The following is a 9,064-nucleotide window of genomic DNA, read 5'->3' as shown; positions in this document are numbered from 1 at the left end:
CCTGCCACACAGTACAGCCAACCTGGAAACTTGCCTTTTTTTCTATTCCAGTTAAGTAATGCAAATATGTCTCTTCCTTGCCCCCAACCTTGGATTGGATATTGAAGGAGAAGTGGCTTATCTGGCATTCAGCTCCCCACTTCTGTCACCATGTTCCTTATTAGCACATGAGCACCACAGCACCAAGTAATAGGCTCCTTGTGCTGCGTCTTCCTCTCCTAGCCTGAGCTCTTCTGCACAGGGAATTGATGGATACTAAAACAATTAAGTGAGTCCGGTATTTACACTCATTCTTGCTTTAAGCAGAATATCATCTTTGCTTCCAGTGGCCACAAAACAGCGGGGAAGTAAAACGAGTGGTAGCTGTTCAGTAAACTCATTGCTCTGTCCTTCGTAAACAAAGCACGTTCCCTTTACAGAGCGCTATCAGCTTTTTGGTAAAGACGAGGGTTTTATCTTGCCGACCACTGCAGCCAGCCCAGCTTCTTTCCCTTATTTCTCCTCCACTACTGTGGGACAATGAAAAGAAGTATCTTCCCTGTCGGGGAGCAGAACAATTCAGACATTTTGATAGAACCCTTGGTTTGCACCACTTCATACTTCAATTTGAAGTATATTTGTGCATTCTTCTAGCACAATGAAATTAAAGGGTTTTATTTTATTTCCCTGTTTTAACGCTCCAATTTTATTTATTTTTTAAGGGGTTTTAGTATTGAATACCCCATGCTGTTTATCTTTCAAAAGATTGCAACCATCATTGACTAAGTAGAAATTCCTTAGAAATTCAGGCTTCACCCTGAAGTGTGGCCTTTTCAAACTTCACCAGCATAGCATTGCTTTAAATATGCCGGCCTCCTTTAGTAGACCGCATTGCATGTCTATGGGCCAGTTATTGGAGTTGTACAGTTACATCATTTAGAACTGGTGTTATGTTGCCATTTTTATCCATGCATTGTGGTGGCACTGATTGGAATTTTCCATAGTTTTGTAGCAGAAATATATTCCCAGCACAATCACTGTTCAACTTTGTACAGCTGTCATTAATAACTGGTGATTTGGCAGGGGAAACTTTTTTTTTTTTCAAAATTGATTTTATAGCGCTAATATTTTGCAGAGAATATAATTAAATGGTAACCACTTTGGCTCCAATTTCCTTTATATGCTTGAGAAACAGGCAGCTATTAACGTCACATCCTGACAATGTCCATAAGAATGGAGAACCCTAAAGAGCCTGGGAACAGTTAACATTTATAATTTATTTTTTTTGTAAGATCCAATATTTCAAGGTTAGAAATGAAGACTATACTGGACCATGTTGATCAAGAAAATACATTTCTTTGCACAACACCTAGACCTCTTGAGACCTTTACATTTTGTGTGTGTGGACGTGTGTATTAGGTTTTGTTAGGGCATTAATGGCTGTAAGTATTCAACATGTATGTGTTGATGTCTACTGTGTGGGAATAATTTTATTCCTCACTGAAGTAGCAGGATGGGTTTTATTGCACTTTCATGGCAGAAAACAGGATTCTGTTGGATGTAAAGTTTTCTTTCGTTAATCATGATATTGTTCAACTTGTGTGACTATAGTGTTTGTAGACTTTTCTCTAGTGAATGGCATGTATAGTAGTCTGGCAAATTTTTGCATAGCTTGCATTGGTCAACATATTGTGAATAAAGTCTTTTTATTGTTCGGAAGTGCATATATCAGTTTTTCCAACTTAAGTCGAAATCACAGTATCGTGTTAAGTGCCTAGGAGGGGACCCTGTTGTGCAGCTGTCAGTTTTGAAGTGGACCTAGATCTATACACCATGGAAGCAGAAATATTGGCAGTACCAATACAGCTTATCAGCACGGTGGTCATAACCAAACTAAATGGTGTTTTATGGTCTTTTTTTTTTTTTGCCCAAGCTACGTTTATTTAAAATGTGTGGAAACAAATGTGTGAAATTAAGAAAAGTAGATGTAAGATTATACCAGCATATTGCCTGCCCATACATCATTTTAAAACGTCATTGACCAATTACTAAAAAGCATTGTCAACTATTTTGGAATCTGCCCTTCTTAATAGTCTTGGATCCATCCTAAAATCTGGTGTTCACTGAAATGGCCGTCAGGTGGTATCATAGGCAGGCAAGTTGCTGTTTTGAGTTGCAAACAAATTTTTTGTTTCCACAAGTATTAACTTTTTTTTTTTTTTTGCTTTTGATCATTTTCATCTACATCACCTTAAATGCCATTTGTGGAATTACAATCGCCCTATATTAGTAGCACAAGTTTACAAGTTCCTATTTAATTTGAAGCATTCTCTGAATTATCCATTGTCCATAAAATGGCTGCTTCCTTGGTGCATGTGGGCCACAGATACAATTTAACTTGGTAAAACCCAGATTTCATCAGGACAGTAAAACGGCAGATGTTAAACTTTTTAGTCTTGAAAAGAAGCCGGTTATGGGGAAATAAATGTGCATGCTACCATGCTGACCTTTTTAAAAATTCTAGATGCTTTACCATCCCCATCTAATTGCTACATGGCAAACCCGTGCATACTTGTTCAAGGTCAGTGGTACAAAGTTATGAAGCCAGAGATGGCCATGCAACTAACCTTTTCAGAAGGTCAGCTGTGGCAGCCTACATTTTTATCTCACCACAGTGTTCCTCTAATTAACTTCTTTGTGGGTTTTGACAGCTGTCTTTGTTGGTAGGAACCATTTTCAAGAATTTTCTCCCTTATCAAGCAGTTTCAGTGTTTGTTCATGAAGACGTTTCTGATATGTTCACCCACACAGACTTTAAAATATTAGATTAAGAATGCACTAATTTCTGAAGTGAAGATTTCACTTCACAAGTCTATCGAAGCAATCTGATGTAAATAACCATGTAATGATATCTGAAATTAATGTCCATATTACTTAACCAGTATGTAACAATTCCCTTATATACATTGTCCAGATAAACCTGTATTATAAGGCAACAATATTTTATCTTTAATATGGGCAAAATTAGAAGTCTTGTTTGACACCTCTAAATGAGATTTCATAATAATGATGATCTTCTAGAAGTCCCTTTTTATGTAACTGTAGATTCCTTTATTTTGGGTTGTAGAGAATGAGCCTTCTATTTTGCCTCAAGCAGAACGTTGTAATTGTCTTAGTAATATTGTACAGTATTAGTAGTAGTGATAGCACTGTTAAAGCCACCCCAAAAAACCCTCAAGCTACAATACAAGACATTGCCAGACACCTTTTTGCCTTTTGACTCCCACAAACAGGATAACCCTGAACCTGGGGATTGCAAAACATGTTTTTGTTTTTTATGATTTGGTTGTTTCCTCTTCTTCTTTTTTTTTTTTTCTTTTTTTTTTCCTCTCTCAAAGAAAATGTTGGTTCTTGGTGATTTTCCTTGCTAATTCTTTCTTTTTGAGAGGGGTTTTGTAATACTTTTTTTTTTTTGTCTATCATATTCCCCTGTATTGCAAATAAGAGTCCTCTCTAACCCTACTGGTTATTTGTGTTTTTGTTACAGCTAGGTAATGTTGCTGTGATGGCTTTTCACTGCCTCATAGTTATGGTATATCATAGTAATGCAACTACTGAGTGCCTGTGTGGCCTCCCTTGCTGTGCCTGTGCCTTCTCTATCCCACTTGCAAATGTTCAGTCTTCTAACAATGTTACTCTGACAGGGCCAGGGTGGGGGGGAACAAGGGTGAATGTGTGCAAATTATTTTTGTGTTTTTAAGTTGTGGGAGTTCAAACTTGGGGATCATTTTAATAGGAGAGTTCATTAAAACTTGATCTCTTTTCTATAAAAGTTCCCTGCAACCAAGTCCTGCTGCTCATATTGTGGCTTTGAATCAATTCTGTTTATTAAAAAGCTTTAGCTTCTAATGTGTCATGTGTGTGGTGTTTTTTTTGGAGGTAACCGCGATTTACTAGATCCAAGCAACAGAAAAGTCAATGATGGGAAACTGGATCACGTAACTTTTAATGTGCATTTTAGCATGCATGGTCTTGGAATGTTTAATCTAATACAGTTGGTGCATGGGTTACATTGGAGGAGGTTCAGAGCACTTGCTCCACCTAAAGGTCTTGGCATAATGCTGAAAAAAAAGAGAGTAGAGGAAGGATGACTCTGGTTTTAGCTTCCATGTAAATAAACTTTAACCCCTTCATGACTGAGCTAGTTTTTAGTTTCTGTTCCTAAATGACTGACACACTTTTTACATTTTTGCTGTGTGATCCTTCCACAGCAGCAAGTTTTGATTATTATTATTTTTAGAATTTTTTTAATAATAATTATAGTATACAAATATATTTACATATAAAAGTTTTATTTTCCTAATTTTTTGTACACTTTTTTTTTTTTTTTACACTTTGTAAAAAAAATAAGTGTAAAAAAAAAAAATTTTTTTTTGTCAGTTTATATCAAGCAATCACTATGACTGCTTAATAAATTAACTTTTTAAAATTTTTAGTTATTATCAGGCTGCTCCAAGCTTAGGAACAGCTAATAATAACTTTAGAGACTGATCCTGACAGCATGTCAGAATCAGATCTCACTAAAGGTCTTTGATCGTTCCTAGACGATCAAAACTGATACATTTCACTCAAGAGATACATTTTGTATCTAGTGGTTGAAATGTATCATTTAACATCGGGCCAGGCTCTCCAGCTGTCAAAACGAATAGCAGAGAGGTGAGTCACTGCTACCTCTCTGCTATCTTCAGCTGTCAGATACGGGATCGCTATTTAGCGAACCCGTATCTGAATGTAAAGGCTTCATTCTTTCATTAATGAAAGAAAGAAGCTTTTAAAAAAGCTTAACTATTTCATTAATGAATGTCTCAATAGTGAGGCATTAATTAATGACTGGAACTGCTGAGAATCAGCAGTTACCAGCATTACAGAGGCTAATATAACTCGGCACGTACAGTGTACGTGGCCAGTCATATAGCCACTTTGTGACGGGACGTACACTGTACGTCTCCCGTCACGAAGGGGTTAAAACCCAACTCCAGCCATAACTTTTATTTTTGATAGAGCAGGGAACACGTAGAACCACTGCCAGATTTTATTCCATTCAGTGTCTCTAGTAGGATCATTTGCCCCTTACTGCCTCTCAGGTTGGGATTGGAAATCTTTCCAATGAGGACATGCACATTTCTTTATCATATACTGTACAAGGGAAGTGGGATGTATGAATTTAATGTCAGGTGATTCAACAAATCAATTAAAGCTTAAAGACAACCCTTCCCATGCTGATGCTGCCTTCTAGTTTGCATCCTTTTCTGCACTTGCCTACTGAAGCACTTTCTAGCAGATATATACACTGAGTGGCCAGATTATTATGACCACCTGATGTTTGTAGGCAAATTAGCTATAATTTCGCCCTGAAGTTGCTAGAGGGCCAGACCATTATAAATAGGGAAGCAGGTTGTTTACCACGACAGTAGAAGTGATTTTTTTTTTTTTCTGAAGATATGGGTCAATTGCGATTTTAACAGCCTTTGAACGTGGGATGATTGTTGGTGCTCTGACCCATGGAGCGAGTATTGTATCATTTAATATAGGGGAAACTGTTTTGTTTTTTTAAATTTCGGTAATTTTTCCTTAATATAGTAAAAAAATAAAACCCCGCAATGCTGAACGGGCAGATCTTACGATCATGCTAAAAACCAGCCGAAAATCGTACGATTCTCGGCTGGTTTTCTAGCGTGCTCCTAAGACAAAAGATGTGCGACCGTACAGTAAAACCGGTGGCACGCATTCCATACACTTTACGATTATCGTATGATCGCGGGATTTCCCGCGATTATCGTGCGATAATCGCACAGTGTATGGGCACCTTTAGAAAGACCAGGGACACTGAGTTCCCTCTAATTATCATACAATGCTTCTAGATTTCTAACCCGTTGTTGGAACATCTAGTTTACAACCGATGAGATCTGCCAACACCGGCAAGATTAATCAGGTTAAAGATAGGGATGCACCTATACTGAAACTAGTATCGGTACTCGTAATCTTAAAAATGTCCAATACTAAAATCCGATACCAGCCCTTTAGAGGTACCCAGACAGCAGCACCATGCAGCCTCCTCTTGGGGGAGAGGGGAGATCGGGGGAGGGGCTGCAGGGTCTTTTCCTTGGGTACAGCAATTCCGCTCCTGAGATGTGCAGAGCATTCCTCCCTATCCCAGCCATGGTACGTTATCTGACAGAAGAGCATTTCTCCTCATTCCAGCCATGGTGTATGTTATCTGACTGCAGATCATTCCTCCTCATCCCAGCCATAGTACCATGTTAACTGCAGAGCATTTCTCTTCATCCCAGCCACAGAACAATGTTATCTGACTGCAGTGTGTTCCTCATCTAAGCCACGGTACAATGTGAAAGTGCTGCGTAAAAAGTGTTGGCGCTATACAAACACTAATAAGAAATAAATAAAGATCAATGCCCCAGGTCCCTTGCATTCCAGAGGAAAATTTAATTTAGAGAAAAACTTTTATTTCTCTCCGTTCATTGAAGGGCACAGGGCAACAGATCGTAGATCCTGTATGGTAGGGTATATCGCCACCTGCAGGAGAAGGACGCTAGGCACAACAAAAAGACAAAAACAGCCTAGGGGCGGCCCCTGCTGGTGGCCCAACCCCCCACCTGCTGACAAGCCTCCATTTTTTTGCCTAGCGTCAGGAGTAAGGAGCTCAGAATTTTTTCTCCTTTGAATTCTTCGCAGATTCGTCCTTCTTTCACTGGATCTTCTAGCAAGTGTCGTCAGGGTGACAGGTTGGATGTTTGGATCCTTGGAGTCTCCCCTGTGCGACGTCGACCGCATGCAGACTCTGCCTCGGTGGGTCGGCTGCGACAACTCTGCCATTTTAGGCAGAGTGGCCTGTGGGTTTGTCCCGGTGGGGTGCATAGGACTGAGGGTCTCGGCCCACCAGTCACAGCATTCCATACAGGCTGGCGGCGCCGCGACTACGGTCGGGGGCGTTTTTTCCGCCGTCCCTGCATCCTCGGTGCTTTGGCTGCCTGGATATCCATGAGGTGGCCTCCCCAGGACGGTACCCAGAAGAGGGTCAGTGGCAGGGACTTCGCTTTGACCCCATGGTGTGGTATGTATGTGGGGTCGGGCTGGGGCGGTGAGGACCATGTGTGCGGAGATCCTGTGTGGCTAGCCTACTAGTATGGTGTGGGGGGATCTGCTGCTGCAGCCCCCCTTGTCCTGTCTGGGATCCTCTGCAGGGGCCTCGGGAGCTTCTCCTCTTTCCCCCTCCCTCCATCCTGTTCTTCAGGCGGCCTTGCTGCTGCCAGGGCTTACCTGGGTCTGGTAGCGGTCCAGGGGGGCCGGTGGGCTGCTGTTCACAGCACTGATGGCAGGGAGCGCCGCGGCCGCATGTCTCCTGTTTTTTCAGCACATGTGCTCGGACAGCTGAAAATTTAGGCCCCGGCTCTCTTTTGCGGCCTAGCGGAGGCCGAGGCCGCCATCTTGGTTGAGGGCTTCCTTGCCCTTTCCGTGATGTCCTTTCCGGTTTACACAGCGGCGGCCGGCTGTGGCATCCATTTATTTGGCTGATTGCTGGGAAACAGAACTGCTGCTGCCTTTTCACAGAAGACAGATCTGGAAACTGGGAGTCGGACTGCTGTGGCTTTCCACTACCCACAGGGTTGTGAGTACTCTGGGGTGTCCCGCTGTCTGCTCTCTGGGATGGTTGGTGTGTGCACTAGTGGTGGGCACCATGGACTGCAGTGCATGGTCGTCCACAGGGCTATGTGAGGGCTGTGGGCACCCCTTGCAACCCGTTCCCCTCTCAGTGCTACCTGTAAGCCAGAGCCGCTTTCCCAATCTCCTTGCCCTCGGGGGCTGCGTTGGGGGTGGTCGGTGCAGCTGGCACTGCCTAGTCCTTAGAGGTGTTTTCCGCTACCATGGAAAGTTTTGTGATGCGCTTTGAACGCACCTTGATGCAGAGGGCCCTTGGGGAGCACGCTCTGCCGTCACCTTTCCCTTTTGGGGGGGGTGGGGGGGAGGAGGGTGAGTTACCTGCGGCCAACCTGACTAGGGGTACTCTTCCCGCCAACTTCAGTTAGTGAGGATGAGTCGAGCGCTTCCCCTATGGTTCGGGAGCGCGAATTGGTCTCTGCCCTGCTTCGTTCTGTCAGGGAGACGCTCAGGATTGGGGGGGCCCGAGTTCTTCTGCGCTTCCTCCAGTTCAGTTTGGGGCGCATAAGCGCAATCGTTCCACCAGGGCCTTCCTTTTGATTCCTTTCTTTGATGATTTAATCTACAAGGAGTGGAAGCGACCGACAAGTGCTTTTCGGTTCCTGAACGCTTCTCGGTTCATTGTCCTTTTGCGGAGTCATTCTTGACTAAGTGGGAGACTCCTCCCACGGTGCATCCCTTTTTGTCTGTTGGACTCTGGCCAGGGCGCATGCGCGGGGGGGCGCCTTCGACTGTTTGCTGATCTCTGGTTGTCCCGCGTCTCCGATTTCCTGGGTGTGGGTACCGGTTTCTGTCGCGTCCCGTTGACATGTTCTTTTCCTTCCAACTCGCGCTTCTCCCCGCAGAGGCTCACGGACCTTCGCTGCACGGGGGCGGACCTCTTGTCTCTGGTGGCGATCGTTCCGGTGCCCTACCCTGAGAGGTTCAAAGGGTTTTATCAAACCTGTTTACGATGCCCAGGAAGGAGGGGATTCTGACCATCCTGGACCTCAAACGGTTGCACACGTTTTGTGAGGGTCCGCAAGTTCAGATGGAATGGAATGGAATCTATCAGATCCGTATTGGCCTGTTTTCATCAGGGGGACTTTTTGGCGTCCACCGACATCAAGGATGCTTACCTTCATGTCCCCGTTTGCCCTTCCCATAAACGTTATCTTCGTTTTGCGGTGGGGGAGGAGCACTTCCAGTTGTGGCTCTGCCCTTCGGTCTGGCGTTGTCCCCTCAAGTGTTCACTCTGGCGTTACTCCGCTGTCCGGGGGATCTCAGTGGTGGGGTACCTGGACGACCTCCTGAAGGCAGAGTCGCATTCCTCCCCTGTTGGAGGATCTGGTGGTGAGCGTTCGGTCCT

Source organism: Nanorana parkeri, unplaced genomic scaffold, assembly GCF_000935625.1.
Source record: "Nanorana parkeri isolate BGI_ZX_2015 unplaced genomic scaffold, ASM93562v1 scaffold478, whole genome shotgun sequence".
Classification (NCBI taxonomy): Eukaryota; Metazoa; Chordata; class Amphibia; order Anura; family Dicroglossidae; genus Nanorana; species Nanorana parkeri.
The sequence above is the reverse complement of the archived record's forward strand: the minus strand, read 5'-3'. Positions refer to the sequence as shown.